The sequence below is a fragment of the Lynx canadensis genome, chromosome B1 (genome assembly GCF_007474595.2).
Source record: "Lynx canadensis isolate LIC74 chromosome B1, mLynCan4.pri.v2, whole genome shotgun sequence".
NCBI classification, from domain to species: Eukaryota; Metazoa; Chordata; class Mammalia; order Carnivora; family Felidae; genus Lynx; species Lynx canadensis.
Genome location: NC_044306.2, coordinates 9,826,935 through 9,852,091, shown reverse-complemented (window position 1 = coordinate 9,852,091; position 25,157 = coordinate 9,826,935).

The following is a 25,157-nucleotide window of genomic DNA, read 5'->3' as shown; positions in this document are numbered from 1 at the left end:
AGTCTCCGGCCTCTGAGCTGTCAGCCCAGAGACCAATGCGGGGCTCAAACTCACAAACCGTGAGAATATGAACCTGAGCCGAAGTCGGACGCTTAACCAACTAAGCCCCCCAGGCTGCCCCAAATTCTGTGTCTCTCTTTCTCTCTGCCCTTCCTCCACTGTGTGCACTCATTCTCTCTCTCCCTCAAAAATAAGTAACAAATAAACATTAAAACCCCCTAAATTATGACACAAATATCAATCCATCTATATTAATATAGCTAAATTACTGAATATATAAATAAAGGGGAAGGACAGGAAAGAATTTTTATATATGATTAGAAAGTATATATTGATATGTGTTTCTTCCCCCTTCCAAAAGATTTGTCTTTTCTCAAAAATGGTTTGGCATAAGTTAATTTGCTTCGAAAAGAATATAATATGAAAGGGGGAAATCTTAACATTCAATGCAGAAATTGTGTAAACACTACCCTACAACAAGTGATCAAGGTAACTTCATCAGCAATAAGTCATTCAGCTTTCAGGCCACTTCATTACTGGACATAATGTGGTGGTAAGGGTACTTCACCTCTGTGACATTCTGCCTCAAATCCATAACCCAGTGTATTGATGGGGTAAAAAAAGTAGACATGCCCAATTGAGGGACTTTTCTACAACTCTTCAAAACTGTCAAGTCATGGGAAAAAAAAAAAAAAAACAAAGAAAGGCTGAAGAACTGTCACTGAACAGTAGAGACAGAACACATGACAACTAGATGTAAATGTGGCATCTCTGACTGGATTCTGGTGCAGAAAAGACATTAATAGAAAAACTAGTGAGATCCATATAAAACCTCAAGTTTAGTTAATAGTAATGCAACCACATTAATTTTTAGTTTTGGACCAACGTGCTGTAGTATGTAAGATGTGAACATTTGGGAACAATTAGTGAAGTATGCATGAAGTCTTGGTACTATTTTTAAATCTTTTTTTATAAAGTTAAAATTACCCCCAAATTATATGCATATGTAATATACATATATATGAAATATATATCTGGAATATATTTGTGAAAAAATATATTATATAATTCATCAAAAAGAAAAAAGAGAGGAAACTTTAGGAACTCCATAATCACAAGCCATAAAAGTTTCAACCTTGAATAAATGAAAATTTCCGTAACTTCATCTCCCTCTAACCCAACATGCTGGCAGACCTAGTGGGAGAAAAATAAAATAGATGCTATAAGAAGCAAGTCAGGACAATTCAGGGCAGTCTCCGGACTATGCTAGCAGATATATTTTATGTGAAATTACTTTTTTATGCTCTTTCGTCCCCCAAATTTATGGAAGTGTGTCTTATTTTTAAGGTGGGAATATAACTTAATTAAAATCATGCTTAATAGTACAGTGCCTGATGGAAACTTGTGGTTTCTCTGCATTGGGGATAAGTTTTTTGTTCAGACAAATGATGAGTGGAAAAGAGGTCAGCTGTGCTAAATGGACACATACTTCCACAACTACACTCTACGCTGGGACCTTGATAGTGAACTTGTGCCGACCAGACTCCTTTATCACTTCTCTTTGACGTCAGCTAGGAGATGAGAGGGCAGGAGGAAAGTAAAACGGTGATTGATAATGACTAAAGAAGGCTCCTGTTGGGACAGTTTTCTCTTCCAGGGTCAGCTCTCTATAGCTTCAAGCAATGCTCCCTGCTATAGGGCTGCTTTGTGCCCTCCCCCTAATTCATGTGTCAAAGTCGTAAAACCCCAGTACCTCAAAACTGTGACACTATTGGAGTTAATGTCATTAAACAGATAATTAGTTTAAATGTGGTCTTTGTGGGAGGCCCTAATCCACTATGACTGGTGCCCTTATATAAAGAGGAGATGACACAGACATGCACAGAGGAAAGACCCACGTGGAGGACACAGGTAAAAGACAGCCATCATAAGCCAAGGAATAGAAGCCTCAAAATAAACTAACCCTGCCAATGCCTGAATCTTGGATTTCTATCTTCCAGAATTATTAGAAAATAGCTATTTGTTGCATAAGCCATGCATGTCTGTTGTAATTTGTTATGGCAGCCCCCAGAAAACAAATACACTTGCAAACCTTTCTCTTCCTACCACTGTTGCTACCTCTGAGATGTTTTACGATCCCTTGTTGGTTTCCCTTATCCCCGGAAAACTGTATGTTATTTTTAATCACTGTAATTTTTAGTATATTAGTTGTTTCTGCCAGGACGCTTTTAGACGTGTTACTCTATCACAGAGTGAACAAATCCTTTCCTCTAGATACTTTAACTAAAATATATGCCATGGGGCATCTAGGTGGCTCAGTCAGTTAAGCATCTGACTTCGGCTCAGTCATGATCTTGCAGCTCATGGGTTTGAGCCCATATTGGGCTCTCTGCTGACAGTTCAGAGTCTGGAGCCTGCTTCGGATTCTGTGTGTGTACCCTCTCTCTGCCCCTCACCTGCTTGTGCTCTGTCTCTCTCTCTGAAAATAAAATAAACCAAAAAATTTTAATAAAAAATTTTAAAAATAAATACATGTCACTTTTCTGGCTTATGAATCACCAAAATAGATTTTAAATAAATGTTTTCAATGAGCTATGCCTCTTAAAGGTATGAAACTACTGAAGAGTGAGGACATTTCTTTGCTAAATGTGCCCAGATTTGTTTTGGAACTCATTTGGAATCACCATTTCAAGTCCTACATAAGACAATCTATCTTATTACTTTGTATTACATCTTTCTTTTGAAAAAAAAAATGTTATTTATCTGGATTATTCTTTCTCTTTAAAAAAATAAAGTCCTACTGTCTTCTAGTGATGAAGATTTGTCATCACAAGATATTGTGAAAAAGAAAACTTCTAGGAATGTCTAAAAGTAAATTTAAAAGAAATGTGTCAAACTGGCTATGTTCAGGGAAAGTGATATCACCAGGATGGCAAACATAGGTCATTGCTGAGCTCACTCCCACTTACAAGATAAACAACTAACATCTATCAAGAAGAAGACAGCGCTGAGAGAATGTAAGACCACAGGGGTGAACCAGAACATGCCCTTCCCCTCACAGACCAAGGCGACCTGCATTCAACAGGCTAAAAGAATGGCTACATGTCGGTGCATAGCATCATGCGGAGAGATCTCCCCTGAGTCTCCCATTCCCTCCAATGGGAAGAGAGAGCCCTGGGTGAGGGGCAGCCAGCCTTCCCTAGCATTATGGGCCACTTTTTGGGGGCCCCTGCTCTGATCTTATACCACAGAGATGGCAGGGGATTCTATAGGGCTCTACCACTAGGGATTCTGGCTGTGACAGAGAAGGAAAAGGAATTTGTAACAACCAGCGGATGAATCTTGGCAGATTCACTACATACCTGCAGTGCCAAGTAATCCAAAAAAAGTGGCTTTCCTCATCTGCAGGTCCAAGTTCAGGGCACACTCTGGCCAGTAAATTCAGTGAAGTACAGAATTGCCTGATGCGGATGCTCAAACAGTTTTTCCTGCCCTAGAGCCCAATTTGCCCACCCAGAGCTGGTAGGCAAGTCATAGCGCCATCCGTGGAGAGTGTCTTCTGGCCCCATCGGACCTGAAGGGCTGGTGACAACTCCTGGAAGCTGTGCAGTTCAGTGGTCCTTGAGTCGAGAGGTGGGCTAGCAGAGCAGACCACCCCCAGGGCAAAGCCAGTACTGGCATGAAACATTCCCATTCTATGTGCTGGCAAGGTGAGGAATTTACAGCCGAGTTTGAAGGTAGCTCCTGGCTTCTTCCAGCCAGAGAGCCTGTTGAAAAGTTGAGAGTAGACTGAAGCAGCAACTCCCATTCCCAACTAGGTCAGGGAGCTGAGACATGACACCACTCACTGTAGTGTCTTTTGGCCCCAGTGGGCCGAGAGAGAGAGAGAGAGAGAGAGAGAGCAGGCAAAAACTCCAGAAAGCTGTGTAGCCCAACAACACTTGTGCTGAGAAAGGGACAGACAGAGGAGATAGTTTGCAGAGAAAAGCCAGTGGCTCTGCTCAGCCAGGGAATTTTGGGTGCAGATTAACCTGATAAGACAACAAAAGAGTTTTACTGGTTTTAGAACTGCTTCTCCTGCTACACTTGGGCAGGGAATCTAATTTATAAACTGACTTATTGATCAGTACAGCCGCATCACTGTTCAACCAGAGAACTTAAACAGAGCACACAGGGAGCTGCATAGCCCATTAAACAGCCTTACTTACAGTGATATTTGAACAGATAGAATAGCCTGTGGCTTCTACCTTCTGCAAGGTAGACCTCATATGACCAGAGAATTTAGTATATACTCAGGCCTGAGCCGGGACCCCAACCAATGAGCTGTTGAGGCCCTGGATCCTGGCCTGCTGGCCCACAAAGATGGGGAAGCTAATTCATAGCTCCATTTACTACTGAACGTAGTACTCAGTCCCACCATCTAGTAAGCCTGACCAGAGAATTTAAGCAATTGCACAGTCTACCCTTCATTCTCATTTGGGTAGGGAACCAAGCCAGGTGTCCTACCCAGCTGGTATAATTTAAGGGCACATACCCATCCTCAAAGGTCAAAGAGTTGCCTCACCCCAAAATAGACTATAATACAGGCCCCACCTGCCAAAGACAATACCAGTGGGCACATCCAGAAGCCCAAAGTGAGATGCCTGCTGAGGAGCTGTCACTGCAAACCCATAAAATCTGTAAGAGGACTCTCATCATCCAAGTAAGCAGAGGCCAACATGAGGAACCAAGTAGCACAAAAAAACAGGTAAATATAATTTACCCCAATCTAAAAAAATTTAAACCTTAAGTAATTTATCTAGTTTCAGAACAATCATCTGAAGAAAGCTGAGTAAGTTACAAGAAAACATAAACAGACAACTAAACAAAATTAAGAAAACAATGTATTAACCAAATGACAAGTTTATCAAGGAAATATCAACCACAGAAAAGAAATAAAGTGTTGGGAAGAAAAAGAAGAGAAGGAAGGAAGGAAGGAAAGAAAGAAAAAGGAAAGAAAGAAAAAGCAAGAAAGAGAGAAAGAAAGAAAAGAGAAAAAACAAGAGAGGAAGTAAGAAATGAAGGAAGTTATCCTAGACTTGAAAATACAGTAACAGAACTGAAGAATTCAGTAGAGACTTTCAAAGGCACATTCAACCAAAGAGTCAGCCACCTGGAAGCTAGGACATTGAAAATTACCCAGTCAGAGGAGCAAAACAGACAACAAAATTTAAAAGAGTGAAGAAAGCCTACAGGAATTATGAAACTCAATGAAAAGAAATACTACATACATTTTGGAAATTCTAGAAAGATAAGAGAAAGAGAAAGGGACACAAAGTATATTTAAAGCAGTAATGGCTCAAAACTTCCTGAATATGGAGAGATAAATGGACATCCAGATCCATGAGTCCCAAAGGATCTCAAATATGTTAGACCAAAAAAGAGATACATGAAGAAATGTAATTAAATTGTTAAAACTCAAAGGCAAAACAAAACAAAGCAAAAACAAACAAAACAAAACAAAAAAACCAGCCAGAGAAAGGAGAGAGGTTGTATACAAGGAAACCCCTATAAGCCCTGTAAGATCCTAGGCAGATTTCTCTACGAAAACTTCCCCTCCAACTCAGAAAAAATGGGATGACATATTCAAAGTATTGAAAGAAAATATTAGCCATGAATTCTATACCCAGTAAAGCTGTCTGTTCAGAAATGAAGGAAGGATAAAGAGTTACCGAAACAAACAAAAGCTGAGTGAGTTCATCAGCACCAGACCTATTTTCCAATACGCTAATGGGAGTTCAATGGAAGTAAAAGAACACTGATTAACATCTTAAAATCATAAAAGGTAGCAAAGATCTCATTAGTAAAGGTAAGTATATAGATATAGTCTACAATAGTCTACAATATGGTAATAGTGGTACATAACTCACAACTCTAGTTTAAAAGTTAAAAATAACCATAAATACAATAACCTGTTATTATTTACACAATATAAAAGGCATGTAAATTGTAACAGTAATTACCTAAAATGTGGGGAGGAAAAGAAGTAAAAATATAAAGTATACAGATTCTATTGAAGTTAAGTTGTTATCAATTTGAAATAGAGTGTGAATAAACTTCAGATGGTTTATGTAAGTTTCATGATAACCACCAAAGGAAATTCTCTAATAATTACACAAAAGAACATGATAAAAAAAAAAAGTCAAAGGATAAAAATGCCAAAGGACATCAACACACAGACACACACACAGACACACATACACATGCACACACACTCATACACACAAAGACAGCAGAATAACAAGGAATAGTGGATCTACACAACACGAGAAAATAATTAACAAATGGCAACAGCAAGCAGTAGTAGGTTCGGCTTTTGGCTTTGTCCAGCAAAACCAAGAATGGCGGAATGAATTACTCAAGATTCCATGCCAGTCAAGAGAGGTGAGAGGCTGGCTAAGGAAAGTCTCCCCGAGCTGCTCTCAAGCATTTATTGAGCATACATTTAGGGAAACATTGTGTAATACCCAGTGAGCTACATGCCAGTAAGAACATATAGAAAAACAAGGAGTTCCCAAGACTACAAAAGAGCAGATGCTGAAAGCAGGGTGGAGAAGAAGATAAGATATTCCATAGATAACATGGTCTAAGGAATTCCTGAGAACAGACAAGGAGCCAACCCCTAAATACACCTAAATACTAGATACTGGTCAGCTGTTTTCAGCAGGGTCAGAAATCAGTGTAATATGTTCCCTGTAATCTCCTTAACTAGGACAGAGCTATTTGGTCTCCCACAAGTACTTATCTATCAATAATTACTTTGAATACGGATTAAATCCTCCAATCAAAAGATGTAGAATGGCCAAATGGATTAAAAATAATAATAAGATCCCTAAATATGCTGCCTACAAGAGACTCACTTTAGCTTTAAAGACACATGTAGACTAAGAGTGAATGGATGGAAAAAGACATTCCAAATACATAGTAACCAAGAAATTGCAGGGGTAGTTATGTTTACACCAGGCAACACAGATTTGGGGCTAAAAATAGTAAAAGGTGACAAAGAAAGTCATTATATAATGATAAAAATGTCAATATGAAAAGAAGATATAACATTATAAAATTTTGTGTGCCCCACATCAGAGCATTTAAATATATAAAGCAAAGGATAACAGAGGTAAAAAGAGAAAGAAACATTAATACAATAAATTTGTGGAATTTAATACCTATCCTCAATGATAGATAAATCATCTGGACAGATAATCAATATGGAAACTGGATTTTAACAGCACTATAGACCAATGGACCTAAAAGTTATATACAGAATATTCTACCCAACAACAACAGAATACACATTTTTAAGTGCCCATAAACCATTTTCTAAAATAGACCATATGTTAGGTCACAAAACAAGTCTTAATGGGGCACATGAGTGGTTCAGTCGGTTAAGCGTCTGACTTAATTTTCGCTCAAGTCATAATATTAAGGTTCATGAGATTGAGCCCCCTGTTGGGCTCTGTGCTCACAGTGCAAAGCCTGTGTGGGATCCTCTCTCTCTCCCTCTCTCTCTGCTCCTTCCCCACTTCCTCTCTCTCTCCCTCCCTCTCTCTCTCTCTCAAAATTAAATAAACTTAGGAAAAAAAAAAACCTCTTAGTGAGTACAAGGAAATTGACATCATACCAAGTGTTTACTCTGACTACAATGGGAGGAAACAATACCAATAGCCTCAGTAACAATAACTTTTTCCTCAAAAACAAGAGAAAAACTAGGAAATTTGTAAACATATTGAAATTAAACAACACTCTTATAAACAACCAATGGATTAAAGAGATTAAATGAAGAAAAAAGAAAGTTTCTTGAGACAAATTAAAGTGGAAATAGAGTATATCAGAACTTGTGACATGTGGCAAAAGCAGTTCTAAGACAGAAGTTCATAGCAGTAAGCACCTATAGTAAGAAGAAAGATCCCAAATAAGCAACTCAACATTATGCTTTAAGTAACTAGAAAAAGCAGAACAAAATGAGTACAAAGTTGGCAGAGGAAAAAAATAATATAGATTAGAGGAGAAATAATTGAAATAGAGAAGAAAAAACACTAGAAAAGATTAACAAACTAAGATTTGGCTCTTTGAAACAATAAACAGAATTGGCAAAACCTTAGCCTGACTAACCAAGGAGAAAAAGAGAAAGGCCAAATAAATTATAAATGAAAAAGGAGATATTATAACAAGTAACACAGAAATCCAAAGGAACATAAGGGAGCTACTTTGAACAATTATATAACAAACAACTGGGACAACCTAGAAGAAATGGAAAAAAAGCTTAGAAACTGCAATTTACTAAGACTGAATCAGGAAGAATTGAAAAATCTAAACAGATCAATTACTTTAATGGTATTGAATTAGTAATAAAATAAAAAATCTCCCAATGAAGAAAAGGCTGCGGACAAAATGGCTTCAGTTGGTTAATTTTACCAGTCATTTAAGGAGAATTAACACTAGTATTTCTCAAACTCTTCCAAAGAATGAAGAGGAGAGCATACTCCCAAATTCATTTTATGAGAAAAGCATTATCTATACTAAAACCAGAAAAGTACACTAGCTGAAAGAAAACTACACGCCAATATCCCTGATAAATATAGGTGCAATTTTTTTCCGTAAAATGCTAGCAAATCCACTTCAGTAGCAAATTAAAGGAACTTTCACCATGATCAAGTAATGATTTACTGCTGGATGCAATGATGTTTTTAATATGCAAATAAATCAATGTATAGATCACCTTAATAGAGTTGAAAACCCAATCATCTCAATAGATAAAAAAAAAAAAAAAACAACACTTGAAAAAATTTTACACCCCTCATGACAAAAATTTTTAGCAAATTAGGCATAAAAGGATGATATTTCAACACAATAAAAGCGTGTATGTCTAAATGTCTAACCCACAGCTAAAATTATACTAAATAGTGAAAGGATGAAAAATTCCCTCTAAGATTAGAAACAAGACAAGGATGCTCACCTCTCTCCACTTCTATTCAACATAGTACTGAGGTCCTAGCTAGAGGAATCAGGTAAGAAAAAGAAATAAAGGTATTCAATTGGAAACAGCAAAGTAAAATTTTTACCATTTTCAGACAACATGATTTTACATATAGAAAATCCCACAGACTCAGCCAAAAGCTGCTGGATTTAATCAATGAATTCAATAAAGTTTCAAGATATGAAATTGACATACATAAATAGTGGTGTTTCTAAACACTAACAAATTTTCTGAAAAAGAATCAATGAATTCATCCCTTTTAAAACAGAATAAATATATAATACATAGGAATAAATTTAACCAAGGAAGTGAAAGATCTCTGTGCTGAAAACCACAAGACATTGATGAAAAATCAATATCAATATCATGGATTGGAAGCATTAATATTGTTAAAATGTTAATACTACTGAAGGCCATATATAGATTCAATGCAATTTCTATCAAGATTCCAATGGCATTTTCTATAGAAGTTAAGAAAATACTCCTAAATTTATATGAAACCACAAAAGATTTTGTATAGCTATGGGTTGGGCTTTTGGTTTTTGTCCAGCAAAGCTGATGTCAGTAGAAAGGATTACTCAAGACTCCATGCAAGTAAAGACAGGTGAGAGGGAGGCTAAGGAAAGTCTCTCTGAGCTGCTCCCAAGCTCCCTATGGTTGAGCATACATTTAGGGAAACACTGTGCAAATACTTCAGTGGGCTATGTGCCAGCAAGAGCGTATAGAAAACATGCAGAAAACAAGTTAAGACACGATAAAATATTCCATGTGATCACGTGGTCTAAGGAATTTATGAGTATAGGCAGGACCTAACTTCTATGTATATGTTAACTAGATAAGTGAAGTGAGTGCCCCTTTTATGTACATTAACTAGATAAGCGAAGTGTGGTCTGCTGTTTTCAGCAAGGCCAAAAAAGCAGTTTCTGCTTTGCAATTCATTCCCTATTATCTACTAACCCAGGACATAGCTATTTGGTTTCTCCATACAGCAAAGAAAATCTGAGAAAGAACACAGCAGGTCTCACAGTCCCTGATTTCAAGCTATATGGTAAACCCATAGTCATCAAAACAGTATGGTACTGGCCTAAAAGCAGACCAATAGAATAACTGAACAGAATTGAGACCCCAGATATGAACCTAAGCATATACAACCAACTAATATTTGGCAAAGAAGCCAAAAATACTCAATGGAAAAAAAAGCAGTGTCTTCAGCAAATAGCATATGCACCTATAAAGAATGAAACTGGACCCATTTCTTACACTATTCATAAAATTAACTTGAAATGGATTAAAGACTAAATGTAAGACTGGAAACCATGAAATTCCTAAAAGAAACATAAGAACAAAGTCTCTTTATTTAGGTCTTGGTAATATTTCTGCATATGACACCTAAAGCACAGCAACAAAACAAAAAGTAAGTGGGACTACCTCAAACCTAAGAGCTTCTGCACAGCAAAATGAAACCATCAATGTGGTGAAATACAACCCATAGAATGGGAAAAAAGTATTTGCAAACATACATCTGATAAGGGGTTAATATCCAAAACATATAAGGAATTCTTACAACTCAATAGCAATAAAACAGCTCAATTAAACAAAACTGGGGGGCGCCTGGGTGGCGCAGTCGGTTAAGCGTCCGACTTCAGCAAGGTCACGATCTCGCGGTCCGTGAGTTCGAGCCCCGCGTCAGGCTCTGGGCTGATGGCTCAGAGCCTGGAGCCTGTTTCCGATTCTGTGTCTCCCTCTCTCTCTGCCCCTCCCCCGTTCATGCTCTGTCTCTCTCTGTCCCAAAAAAAATAAATAAACGTTGAAAAAAAAAATTAAAAAAAAACAAACTGGGCATTAGGAGCTGGAATAAACATTTTTCCAGAGGAGATATGCAAATGGTCAACAGGTATATGAAAAGAAGCTTAATATCACTAGTCATTAGGGAAGCGCAAACTAAAACCGCAGTGCGATATATTATCTCATGCCTGTTAGAATGGCCATGGTCAAAACGATAAGAGGTAACAAGTGCAGGCATTGATGTTTCAAAAAAGGAACCCTTGTGCACTGTTGGCGTTGGTGGAGACACTGTGAAAACAATATGGAAGATCCTTAAAAAAATTAAAAATAGAACTACCATATGATCCAGCAATTCCACTTCTGGAAATAACAGAAACACACAAAAAGACATGTTCACACCCATGTTCATAGCATTATTTACATAATTGTTACCATTATTTACAATAGCCTAATAGAAGCAGCCTAAGTGTTCATTGATGGATATATGAGAAAGCTGTAGTACGTATGCACGTAATAGAATAATTTTCAGTCATAAAAAATGAGGAAATCTTACCGTTTGCAACAATGTGTTGGACTCTGAAGGCATTATGCAAAGTGAAATATAGAAAGACAAATACTGTGTGATGTCACTTATGTAATATCTAAAGCAACAACTAACTTCTGGGAAAAAAAATCAAATTTGCAGTGTCAGAGGTAGGGAGTGGTAGGAGGGGGGGAACTGGAGGAAGATGGTCAAAGGTACAAAGTTCCAGTTATAAAATACGTGGTAGGTATATAATGTACAGCGTGATGACTGTAGCTAACAGTGCTGTGTTGGTAATAGGAAAGTGTTAAGAGAGTAAATCCTAAGAGTTCTCATCACAAGAAGAAATTTTTTTTCCTTTATTCTCTTCTTTAATTTCTTTTATTGTATCTATATGAGAAGATGGATGCTAACTGAACCTATTGTGGGCAATTATTTTACAATATATGTTAATCAAACCATCGTGCAATAGGCGTTAAACCTGTACAGTGATGCCTGTCAATTATTGCTCAATAAAACTGGAAAAAAACATATATTCATAAAAATGATTTGGGATTAAATATATAAGTGATGACATTCTAAAGTACTACTAATTTAAATGTATATGTTAAAGATTAACTTCTGTTACTTGTTTTTAGTGTCATCAAATACATTTTACTCTACAATGTATTCATTTTAAAGTTAAAAAAAATTCTTTTAAATTAGATTTTTGCCCACTGTGGGGCTTGAAATCACAACCTTGAGATCAAGAGTCGGTTGTTACACTGACTGAGCCAACAAACGCCCCCTATAGTTACTTTATATATATTTTTCAATGTTTATTTATTTATTGAGAGACAAAGAGACAGAGCATGAGCAGGGGAGGGGCAGAGAGAGAATGGGAGACACAGAATCCGAAGCAAGCTCCAGGCTCTGAGCCATCAGCACAGAGCCTCACGCGGGGCTCAAACTCATGAATGGTGAGATCATGACCTGAGCCAAAGTAGGACGCTTAACTGACTCATCCAGGTGCCCCCCCCATAGTTACGTTAAACAAACATGGATTATTATTAAGTATTGACAAAGCCTGGGTTAAAAAATGATTTATATTAAAAGAAAAGAAAGAAAATCATACTTTTTGTAACAAATTCCAAATTTTGAGACTTCTAGTATCGGCTTATTTAGGCAGCATATTTCTTATTTGTTTACATATAACACTTCTTTTTTTTTTCTTTAGTGTTTATTTATTTTCAGAGAGAGAGAGAAAATGAACATGAGTGGGAGAGGAAGAGAGAGAGAAACCCAGTCAGCATCACCCCCCCCCATCAGCCCCAAGCCCTATACACAAAGAGATCATGACCTGAGCCAAAATCAAGAGTCTGATGCCTAATGCACTGAGCCGTCCAGGGGCCTCAACATTCCTTATATATAGTATGTTCAACATTTTCAAAGAAATCGCTACACTTTTTCATTTGGATCTTGCCAAATATTATGGTTATGTGGACAAATTTTTGTAATTAAAATTATTTAAGTTGACTTACATGCATAGAATATGTATTTTTCCCATGGCTCTACATCTAGATAAGAATGCTAACCCCTCAAATCTCGCCTAAATGTTCACTAACCATTGATGCTTTCAACTTGGAGAGGGAAAACTATTTCCAGTCTTTTATGAAAGCATTGTTCATCAGGTTGCATTTAGAATGGTACAAAAAATTCATCAGAGAAAAATATCCGTGTCTGTCAGTTAGACTAAAATGGACACAGTGCATTTAATAGAGAATCAAACTGACATAATTGTCCAGCTGATGGTAGGACAAATCAGTGAAGCATCTTACAACATCTGCTGGAAGTTGTTAAGTGTTTGCTGATATGAAGCCTGCCTTTTATTCCCACCATCATTCAGGAGAAGTCCTGACCAGTATAAAATTTGCTGTTCGTAGATGTGCACAGATCACCAGAGACTAATGTTACATTTTCAAAAAGCTGACTTTTTTCTCTTGGGCCTTTGAAAGATTAGAAAGTAAGGTCGTATTCATTTTCAGATTCCAAAAAATAGATTAAATTATTTGACGATCTTCAGATGGTCAAGCAAAGTTTTTGCCAAGATTTATATGTGAAGGTACTGATGGTATTTATATTTGGTTAGCAATAAATAGCTTTCTTGTTTCCTATGTTTAAGTCACAGAGTTAAAAGAAAGAGGAAAGAGTGAGAGCCAGCCTATCATCTTTACTGAAGATGTCCATGTGTTCGGCTTGTGCAAAAGGACCACCAACAGTTACATATCACCCTCTTCTAACACCATTTTCAATTTTCTGTGGTCTTTATCATTTTTTAATGTTTATTTATTTTTGAGAGAGAGAGAGACAACATGCAAGTGTGGGAGGGGCAGAGAGAGAAGGAGACACAGAATCCGAAGCAGGCTCCAGGCTCGGAGCTGTCAGCACAGAGCCCAGTGCGGGGCACGAACCAGGAGATCGTGACCTGAGCCGAAGTCAGATGCTTAACCAATTGAGCCACCCAGGTGCCCCTATTCTCTGTAATCTTTAAATTTAGCTCTATATCACTTCTGTTCCATTACCTGACAGAAATAGATATGTTTTAGGGAGGTTTTAAAAGCCATCTTTTAGATTTACGTGTCCTGGCAAGTGTATCTTAATAATATCTACCTGAGGCTAAATTAATTATACCTGACATGTACTAAGAACAGTGTCTGACAAATATTAGGCACTAAATAAATGTTATATTTCATCATCATTACCACCATCATCATCAGAAGAGTAATTTAGATAGCAAGAGAGAATTATAGACATCTACTTTGCTTCAGCAATTTGTTTATTTATTTATTTATTTTGCTTCAGCAATTTAAAAAACACTCAAATATATTCATAGTAATGCAGTACCTTATTATCCAACAGCATAAACCAAAATTTGATTCCGAGTGATTTGATCCCTTGATGTTTGACTCCTCCTTGGTGATATTGTCAGAGGATGCCCTAGAGAATTCTTCAGATTTCAGCTACCTTTCTCTTTTTTTTTTTTGAACCTAAGTTATCAGTATCCCTGTTAACCTTGATAGATAACTCTTACTGTTGCCTACTAGTTCAGTAAAAACCTTATCTTCCTATTAAAGGAATCAATATGTGTACACCAATGAAATATTTTTCACTTGAAGAGCAAAAATTCTGTCAGATGATCCCAGTAGGCCAGGTGTGTGTGTGTGTGGGGGGAGCAGAAATGTTTTTCCCAGTGAACAATCACATGTAAGAGTGAAAAATAGGATTCTTTTTTCCATCTCTTTTTCTCTTTCTCTCTTGCTTCTGTTTGTTTTGTTTTGTTTGTTTGTTTTTAACTGTCCCTTCTGACAGTGAGAGGAAACAGCATTGTGCATTTCTTCAACTTTGAATATATCATTTTCTATAATAGGGGCTAGTGTTTCAATGTGATGGAGAATATGATAAGCCCAATGAAGAAAGTTTTTAAAAATGTCTTTATCATACCAATAGAAACACTTCTGAAGATTCTGAGAGACAATGAAGTTAATATTAATTACTACACAATAAAAATTGGTCTAGTACAGGACTATCTCAGACAAACCTGGATTTGAACGTGCCACCAATGAATGCCATGGGCCTCAACTCATAATATTAAATATATGTTTGTACAGTGAATTATTGGCATAAAACCACTGCCATTATGATGATTTTAATGATTTTGTATAAGACATTAGGCAATCCCAAGTATGCTCAGACTGACTGTTAAGTAGGAGAAAGAAATCCACTTCCCAAATAACCATTGCTTGAAATGAGAAAATATATGGCTACTCCATATGTAACCAACGCTCTGTGATATGTCTGCTTTTCCATGAAAAGGTGGATATTTAGAGATCTTTCCTTGCTTTATTTTCATTCATTGAAAAATGGTCAGACACACACACCAAATGTGTGTGTGTGTGTGTGTGTGTGTGTGTGTCTGTGTGTGTTTTATGGCTTTGAAGATTACTGTAGAAAACTGTGTCACTTCATTCATTTTGGATAGGGTTATTTTACATGGAGTAGAACACTGGACCAAAAGGAATTTTACTGAAATGACAGATATGTAATTTCTATGCAATTAATCTTCTACATTATGCCCCTAATAATTCTTAACAACATATATTATACCTAATATCCTATGTTCTCTATGTACTAACAGCAGGGAGATATAAGGAATTAATGCCATAATGCCATAAAGGATGTTAGACCATCAAAGCTCTTTTATTCTAATTTGTGTTATGTAATGAGCCAAATGATGACTACAACTCAGTACAATAGAATTAACATATACTGTTATCTCTGCTTTATGCTTATGATATTTTCTAACTATTAACGTAAGAGGGTAAAAATAAATTGGAAGTTTAATTGTCGTTTATGAGATCCTAAGATTGAATTGTTTTGCTGAGGTAAAGAGTACCTATCAGATAAAATCTCTGAAGTTGAAATTGCCAATTAATAATTTTAGGTTATACTGCTATCTTCCTCCCCAAACCACCTGACTTCTTTTAAGAATAAACAGGGAATCATATTTTATGGTTTTGATAGTGAAACTAATCTCCATAATTCCCCAGGTGAAATAGTATCACCTTTGGTTTATTATTCTGGGGAAAAGATGCCTCCCTCATGTTCAAATGGTCATATAAGGACTAGAATTCTGTCAAGTGCTATTACAAATATATGTTTAAAAAAACAGAAAATAATTTTAGGTGAGATGAAAAGACCTGCTAAGTAAACTATTTATCACTTGCCAAAGTAAGCTGCATTCTCATGATAGTTGTAGAGCCAGGTTACAAGATTTTCTGTAAAGATAATGTCTAGGTATTTTTGTTTCCTTGTACATATTTATTCTGAAAAAAAAAATAGGAGCGATTATATTTTGAGGAATTCTAGGAACAAGATTTATGGAACATGGCTGTGATGTTTTATGAAATGTCTTTTCTGACTTTGCTATCCTTGGAATCCTGAGATTCCAACTGAAATCAGAAAGTCATTTAATTGAAGTATCTCTCTACAGCAAAATCTACCACCACTCTTTAAAGACCATAATGATCTCTCTTCATTGGTTTTTTATAATAACTTGTTGAGTGCATTCACCTCTGGGTCCATTCAGAGGGCATAGTTTGGCGGAACTGAGTTTCTTACACCTGACAAATCTACTCAAGAAATATCTCTCTATGTTCTTGAAGTCTGTACTGTACATTGTAATCAGGAATTTCTACCATCTCAAATTTTATTTTGATGGCCCCCTACTAAATCCAATCTAATTTCATGGCCCCATACTAAATAACTAAACAAAAAGAGTGATTATAAACATTCCTATCTGCCTGATCTAGCACATTGGGTGCATATTGAATGTCAAATGCACTCATTCATCAATTCAAATCAGACTAAAATGATGTTCCATCCTAATTTTGTAGTTTTCAGAAACTATGCACAGATATACTTACCATGATTTTATCCTATAGAATGTAATTTAAAACACATTTACAGTTCTGACATGTAAGTCTTTTGCTCCCAGGTTGACTTTGTAATTGATCCAAAGAACATGATCTAATCTAGTCCTGGAGAAATGAAAGACAGTGAGAATGAGGATTGAATATTTCTTTCTCCCTGCAAGTTCATCTTGTAGGAGAGGTGGCTAAAGAATGTGCAGAAGGCAGATAGAGGAAGAAGTGATTCTGCTGGCAAGGAACACTCTTGATTATAAGATAACTTTTATGACAGAGTAGTGTTGTTTCCTTCAGTGTCTAGAGTAGAGTGTAGCACATAATAAACTCTCAAAAAAGACTTGTTGGGACGCCTGGGTGGCTGAGTCTGTCAAGTGTCTGACTTCAGCTCAGGTTGTGATCTCACTGTTCATGACTTCAATCCCTGCATCAGACTTTGTGATGACAGCTCAGCGCCTGGAGTGAGCTTCAGATTCTGTGTCTCCCGCTGTCTCTAACTCCCCTGCTCAACGCTCCCTCTCTCTCTGTCTCTCAAAAATAAATAAATGTAAAAACATAAATAAATAGAAAGATGATAGATAGATAGATAGATAGATGATATGGTTGAATGAATGAATGAATCTAAACTTTCAAATTTGTCCCCCCACCCACTATTATTTAATCATCTTCCAGATGTTACATTGAAAACTAAAAGGATATGAATTCAAGTTAGACACAGAGGATTCAAAATTTGAATTTTTGTCTGTTATCTTAGTTTTGTGGTTAAAATATAAAAGACATTCTTTTAGAATTATCATAGAATGTTTTTGGAATTTATCCCAAACAGAGAATTTAGACATGTTTAGAAATTTAAAAATTAAAAAAAAAAATTTAATTTACATCCAAATTAGCAAATAGTGCAACAATGATTTCAGGAGTAGATTCCTTACTGCCCGTCCACTGCACACACACCCTCCAGTAACCCTCTGTTTGTTCTCCATATTTATGAGTCTCTTCTGTTTTGTCCCCCTCCCTGTTTTTATGGTTTTTTTTTTGCTTCCCTTCCCTTATGTTCATCTGTTTTGTATCTTAAGTTCCTCATGTGAGTGATGTCATATGATTTTTGTCTTTCTCTGACTGACTAATTTCACTTGGCATAATACCCTCCAGTTTCATCCATGTAGTTGCAAATGGCAAGATTTTATTCTTTTTGATTGCCGAGTAGTATTCCATTGTATATATATACCACATCTTCTTTATCCATCCATCCATCGAGGGACATTTGGGCTCTTTCCGTACTTTGGCTACTGTTGATAGTGCTGCTATAAACATTGGGGTGCACGTCCTCCTTCGAAACAGCACACCTGTATCCCTTGGATAAATACCTAGTAGTTGGGTCTTGGGTAGTTCTATTTTTAGTTTTTTGAGGAAACTCCATACTATTTTCCAGAGTGGCTGCACCAGCTTGCATTCCCACCAACAATGCAAAAGAGATCCTCTTTCTCTGTATCCATGCCAACATCTGTTGGTGCCTCAGTTGTTAATGTTAGCTATTCTGACAGGTGTGAGGTGGTATCTCATTGTGGTTTTGACTTGTATTTCCCTGATGATGAGTGATACTGAGCATTTTTTCATGTGTCTGTTGGCCATCTGGATGTCTTCTTTGGAGAAGTATCTATTCATGTCTTTTCCCATTTCTTCACTGGATTATTTGTTTTTTGGGTGTTGAGGTTTATAAGTTCTGTATAGATTTTGGATACTAACCCTTTACTTGATATGTTGTTTGCAAATATCTTATCGCATTCTGTCAGTTGCCTTTTAGTTTTGCTGATTATTTCCTTTGCTGTGCAGAAGCTTTTGGTTTGATGAGGTCCCAGTAGTTCATTTTTGCTTTGGTTTTCCTTGCCTCCAGAGATGTGTTGAGTAAGAAGTTGCTGCGGCCAAGATCAAAGAGGTTTTTGCCTGCTTTCTCCTTGAAGATTTTGATGGCTTCCTGTCTTACATTGAGGTCTTTCATCCATTTTGAGTTTATTTTTGTGTATGGTGTCAGAAAGTGGCCCAGGTTCATTCTTCTGCATGTCGCTGTCTACTTTTCCCAGCACCACTTGCTGAAGAGACTGCCTTTATTCCACTGGATTCTTTCCTCCCTTGTCAAAGATTAGTTGTCCATATGTTTGTGGGTCCATTTCTGGGTTCTCTATTCTGTTCCATCGATCTGAGTGTCTGTTCTTGTGGCAGTACCATACTGTCTTGATGATTACAGCTTTGTAGTATAGCTTGAAGTCTGGGATTGTAATGCCTCCTGCTTTGGTTTTCTTTTTCAAGATTGCTTTGGCTATTCGGGGCCTTTTCCGGTTCCATACCAATTTTAGGATTATTTGTTATAGCTCTGTGAAGAATGCTGGTGTTACTTTGATAGGAATTGCATTGAATATGTAGATTGCTTTGGGTTGTATCGACATTTTAACAATATTTGTTCTTCCTATCCAGGAGCATGGAATCTTTTTCCATATTTTGTGTCTTCTTCAATTTCTTTCATAAGATTTCTATAGTTTTCAGTGTATAGATTTTTCACCTCTTTGGTTAGATTTATTCCTAGGCATTTTATGGGTTTTTGTGCAACTATAAATGGGACCAATTCCTTGATTCCTCTTTCTGTCACTTCATTGTTGGTGTATAGGAATGCAACCGATTTCTGTGCATTGATATTATATCCTACAACTTTGCTGAATTCATGAATCAGTTCTAGCAGTTTTTCTGGTGGAATCTCTAGGGTTTTCAGTCATGTCATCTGCAAAGAGCGAAAATTTGACCTCCTCCTGGCTGATGTGGATGCCTTTTATTTCTTTGTGTTGTCTGATGGCAGAGGCTAAGACTTCCAATACTATGTTGAATAAGAGTGGTGAGAGTGAACATCCCTGTCTTGTTCCTGACCTTATGGGGAAGGTTCTCAGTTTTTCTCCATTGAGGATGATATTAGCGTTGGGACGTTCATATATGGCTTTTATGATCTCGAGGTATGATCCTTCTATCCCTACTATCTTGAGGGTTTCTTTCAAGAAAAGATGCTGTATTTTGCCAAATGCTTTCTCTGCATCTATTGAGAGGATCATATGGTTCTTGTCCTTTCTTTTATTGATGTGGTGAATCACATTGATTGTTTTGTGGATATCAAACCAACCCTGCATCCCAGGTCATGGTGAATAATTTCCTCTTTAATTTCTTGGTTAACCCATTCATTCTTTAGTAGGATGTTCTTCAGTCTGCAAGTATTTGTTAACTTTCCAATTTTTTTCTTGTGGTTAATTTCGAGTTTCATAGCGTTGTGGTCTAAAAATATGCACAGTATGATCTCAATCTTTTTGTACTTGCTGAGGGCTGATTTGTGTCCCAGTATGTGGTCTATTCTGGAGAATGTACCATGAGCACTGGAGAAGAATGTATGTTCTGCTGCTTTAAGATGAAATGTTCTGAATATATCTGTTAAGTCCATCTGGTCCATATGTCTTAAGTCCATCTGGTCCAGTCTGTTAAGTCCATCTGGTCTATTGTTTCCTTGTTGATTTTTGGATTAGATGATCTGTCCATTGTTGTAAGTGGGGTGTTAAAGTCTCCTACTATTATGGTATCACTATCAATGAGTTTCTTTATGTTTGTGATTAATTGATTTATATATCTGAATGCCTCCACATTTGGTGCATAAATGTTTACAATTGTTAGGTCTTCTCGGTGGATAGACCCCTTGATTATGATATAATGCCCTTCTGCATTTCTTCATACAATCTCTATGTTAAAGTCTAGATTGTCTGATATAAGTATGGCTACTCTGGCTTTCTTTTGTTGACCATTAGCATGATAGATGGCTTTTCATCTCCTTACTCTTAATCTGAAGGTGTCCTTAGGTCTAAAGTGGGTCTCGTGTAAAAAGCATATAGATGGATCTTGTTTTCTTATCCATTGTGTTACCCTATGTCTTTTGATTGGAGCATTGAGTCCATTGACGTTTAGAGTGAGCACTGTAAGATATGAATTTATTGCCATTATGTTGCTTGTCAAGTTGGAGTTTCTGGTTGTGTTCTCTGGTCCTTTCTAATTGTTGTTGCTTTTGGTATTTATTTATTTATTTATTTATTTATTCTTTCATCTTTTCTCCCCGTAGAGAGTACCCCTTAAAATTTCTTGCAGGGCTGGTTTAGTGGTCACAAACTCCTTTAATTTTTGTTTGTCTGGGAAACCTTTTTTCTCTCCTTCTATTTTGAATGGCAGCCTTGCTGGATAAAGAATTCTTGGCTATATATTTATGACTCAGTACATTGAATACATCCTGCCACTCCTTTCTGGCCTGCCAAGTTTCTGTGGATAGGTCCGCTACCAACCTGATCTGTCTTCCCTTGTAGGTTAGGGACTTTTTTTCCCTTGCTGCTTTCATGATTCTCTCCTTGCCTCAGTATTTGGTGAATTTGACTATGGTATGCCTTGTTGATGGTCAGTTTTTTTGAGTCTAATGGGAGTCCTCTGTGCTTCCTGGATTTTGATGTCTGTGTCTTTCCCCAGGTTAGGAAAGTTTTCTGCTATGATTTGCTCACATAACCCTTCTACCCATATTTCTCTCTGTTCCTCTTCTGGGACCCCTATGATTCTGATATTGTTCCTTTTTAATGAGTCACTGATTTCTCTAATTATTAAATTGTGCTCTTTTGCCTTAATCTCCCTCTTTTTTTCCTGCTTCATTATTCTCCATAAGTTTGTCCTCTATATCGCTGATTCTCTGTTCTGCCTGATCTATCCTTGCCTCCGTGGCATCCACCATGATTGCAGCTCAGTTATAATGTTTTTTTATTTCATCCTGACTAGCTTTTACCTCTTTTATCTCCACAGAAAGGAATTCTGATGTATTTTTGACTCCAGCCAATATTCTTATTATCGTGATTCTCAATTCTGCTTCAGACATCTTTTATGTATCTGGGTTGGTAAAGTCCATGGCTGTTGTTTCTTCCTGCTCTTTCTTTTGGACTGAATTCCTTTGATTGTATTTTGAAGGGAGAAAAGGAATTAATGAGGTAGAAAAAATTAAAATTAAAAAATATTAAAATTAAAAAAGTATTAAAATTAAAAAATTAAAAACACACACACACAAATGAATAAATGATGCTAGATCTTTGGTGTGTTTTGATCTGGGTGTTGAAAGTGGCTTGATCAATTAGAGAAAAACAGGGGGAAAAATTTAAAAAAGGAAATTGTTTGAAAATTTGAAAATGAATACAATGAGGTAGACTAAAATGAAATGATGGAAGTAAAATAGAATTTGAAAAAATTTACACAAAAGTAAAGAATATAGTAGAAAAAAATTAAAGGAAAATATTTTTAATAATAATTAAAAATAAAAGTGAATTTTTCTTTTTCTGTATTCAAGAAAAAAAGAAACAAAATAGAGAAAAAAGAAAAAAAAGGAAATTGTTTGAAAATTTGAAAAAGTGAATACACTGAAGTAGACTAAAATAAAATTATGGAAGTAAAATTGAATTTGAAAAAAATTACAGACAAGTAAACAATATAGTAAAAATTAACGAAAAATATTTTTAGTAAAAATTGAAAATAAAAATGAAGTTTTTCTCTTTCTGTATTCAAGAAAAATAAATGAAAAAGAATAAAAAGAAAATTGAATAGGTGGCCTGGCTAACAGACTGAAATAGGACTGAAATTAGTTTGTTTTCCCCTAGAAGTCAGACTATGTAGAACTTTATAGTCCGTAAACTAAGTAGGCGGTGAGACTTTTGTTCTTGAAGAGTGAGGTTGGCCCAGTTGGGCAGGGCTCAGTGTAACAGCTCCGCTCTCCACTAGATGGCACTGCTAGCCTACTGGGGTGGATTTTTCTGTGCTCATAGATGTGTATGCACATGCGCGGGAGAGGTGAAAATGGCGTCACTCAGCTACCCAGTCTCTAGTATCAGAACTCTGTTCTCCCTGGTCAGCAATTGCGCACCAGTCCTCTGCTTCAGATTTCATCCACTCCCTGCTTTTTCACTGTCTGTGACCGAGCCCCGGGCAGTACCTCTTTCCCGAGTTTTGTTTCAGATGCGGCTGTTTTTCCTGGCCCCTTGCTTCTGAAGGACTGCAGCTTTGACCTGTTCCACCCCCATGTGGGAGGGTCTCACTGAGCAAGGCTGGGTGCCAGCTGCACCCAGGAAAGTTCACGGGACTGTGCTGCTGCCGAGGCCCAGAGACTGCAGCTAGGTGCCAGCCTACCCAAGAAAAAGTTCGTGAGACAGTGTAGCAGCAGCATCTCAGGGATTATGGAAAATCACAACACACATCTGGCACCAGGCTTTACCCTCAACGACCATGTTCCAGCACCAGGGAATGTGGCCGTTTTCTGGGGTCTGCTGGGCCCAGGTGGCCTCACAGCCTCTACCAAATGTTCTTCCAGCAGTGAACTGCTTCTCCCCATGTGGGCCAAGAACCTCCTGGACCCTACTCTGCTCCTGGGGATTCGCCCTTCCCACCAGCTGCCAGGTATCAGCTGCGGAGTTTCAGACTCTGTGCTCCCCGTTTACAGTCTTAATGAAATTTAAACCCTCTCTTTTCTCCTTTCTCCCTTTTAGTTTAGTCCCGGTGGCTGTTTCCAATTTTCTACTTCCTCTCCAGCTGCTTTTGTCAAGGGGTGCTTTTCCTGTATCCCCTCCTTCCCCCTCCCCCCCCCCTCTCGGTCCTCTCTTTGCGTGCAAAAACAGTTCCCTGCCCTCTGTGGCTTCTCTCTCCCCAAGTTCACCTCTCCTCACTGTGTACCTGTTGAGTTTGGTGGTTCATGTGGTGCAGATTGTTGTGTTAATCCTCAGATCAGCTTTGTAGGTGTGCAGGATGGTTTAGTGTTGGTCTGGCTGTATTTCATAGACGCAAGACGCACACACAAACTTCCATGCTGTTCTGCCATCTTGGCCCCCTCAGAAATTTAGAAATGAATTTTATATCCTTTTTATTTAAGCAAAGTATTTGAAGGAAACATCCTTCCTTTATTTTTTTTATTTTTAAAAAAAAATTTTTTTTTCAACGTTTTTATTTATTTTTGGGACAGAGAGAGACAGAGCATGAACGGGGGAGGGGCAGAGAGAGAGGGAGACACAGAATCGGAAACAGGCTCCAGGCTCCGAGCCACCAGCCCAGAGCCTGACGCGGGGCTCGAACTCACGGACCGCGAGATCGTGACCTGGCTGAAGTCGGACGCTCAACCGACTGCGCCACCCAGGTTCCCCCATTCTTCCTTTATATTCTTTGAAATTATCAAGTAGGAATACTTATTCTCCACATCTTTAAGTCATTTATCCATTTAGTACAAAATAAGTGTTGAATATCCATTCTCTTCCACGCACTGTTCTAGGCTAGTGGGATACAGCAGTGAATAAAAGATCTCTCTGTGCGGTGGTGCTAATAAACAAGTAATGAACAAATTGATTCAATGTATGACTTATCCAGTGTTGATGTATGCTATATGAAGAAAGAAGGTAGATTAAATTGGATAGAGTGTTGCCAAGGAGTGTGAGTTGCTACATAGGGTCCTTTTTCCAAGTGATGATAAGGGATCATTTAAGGAATTATTTTCTCACTGTGCTCCTTAAACTGCCATAAGGCCATTCCTTCTTCCTAACTGGACCTTCACTATTTATCTATCTATCTACCTATATATCTATCTATTTATCAATTTATTTATTTGGAGAGAAAGAGGAAGAGACAGAATCCCAAGCAGGATTCGTGCTAAAAGCATGGAGACTGATGTGGGGCTCCATCTCATGAACCGTGAGATCATGACCTGAGCCAAAATTAAGAGTCGGATGCTTAATCAACTGAGCCACCCGGACACCCCTAGGTATTCACTGCTTTTTATATCTAGTCCTGAAACCTCCCAGATATTCCCAGATACTCTTTTTTTTTTTTTTGCCTGCAGTCACTTTATGCACCATTTGCTCTATCATTCATTCATGTCTTAGTGTGGGATATAAAGGAAAAAGCAAACTGTCAAATTCGAGGAAAAGAAAGCTATTAGAAAGTATTAGGTAGATAGATGAAAGCCCAAAGTTGTTAGAGAAATAAGAATGTAATTACACAGCCAGGGGTGATGCTCACAATAATAACACAAATTAGTCCATTGCCAGTCTTTCATGGCAAAGATACAGTGCAGTTTCTCCCAAAACTCCACAGTGGTTGGATGCTAGATACTGCTACCAAAACTGTTACTAGTTCTACCTCTAAATATTGCCACTACCACAGCCCTTGTAAAAACTTAAATCGTTGGATTCTGTTTACATGTGTGGGATGTGTTTATCTTATTTATTCACATTATGACCCAACTGTGACCTAGCTTCAAGGAAGCTGAAAATTGCTGACTCGATTGGTCAAG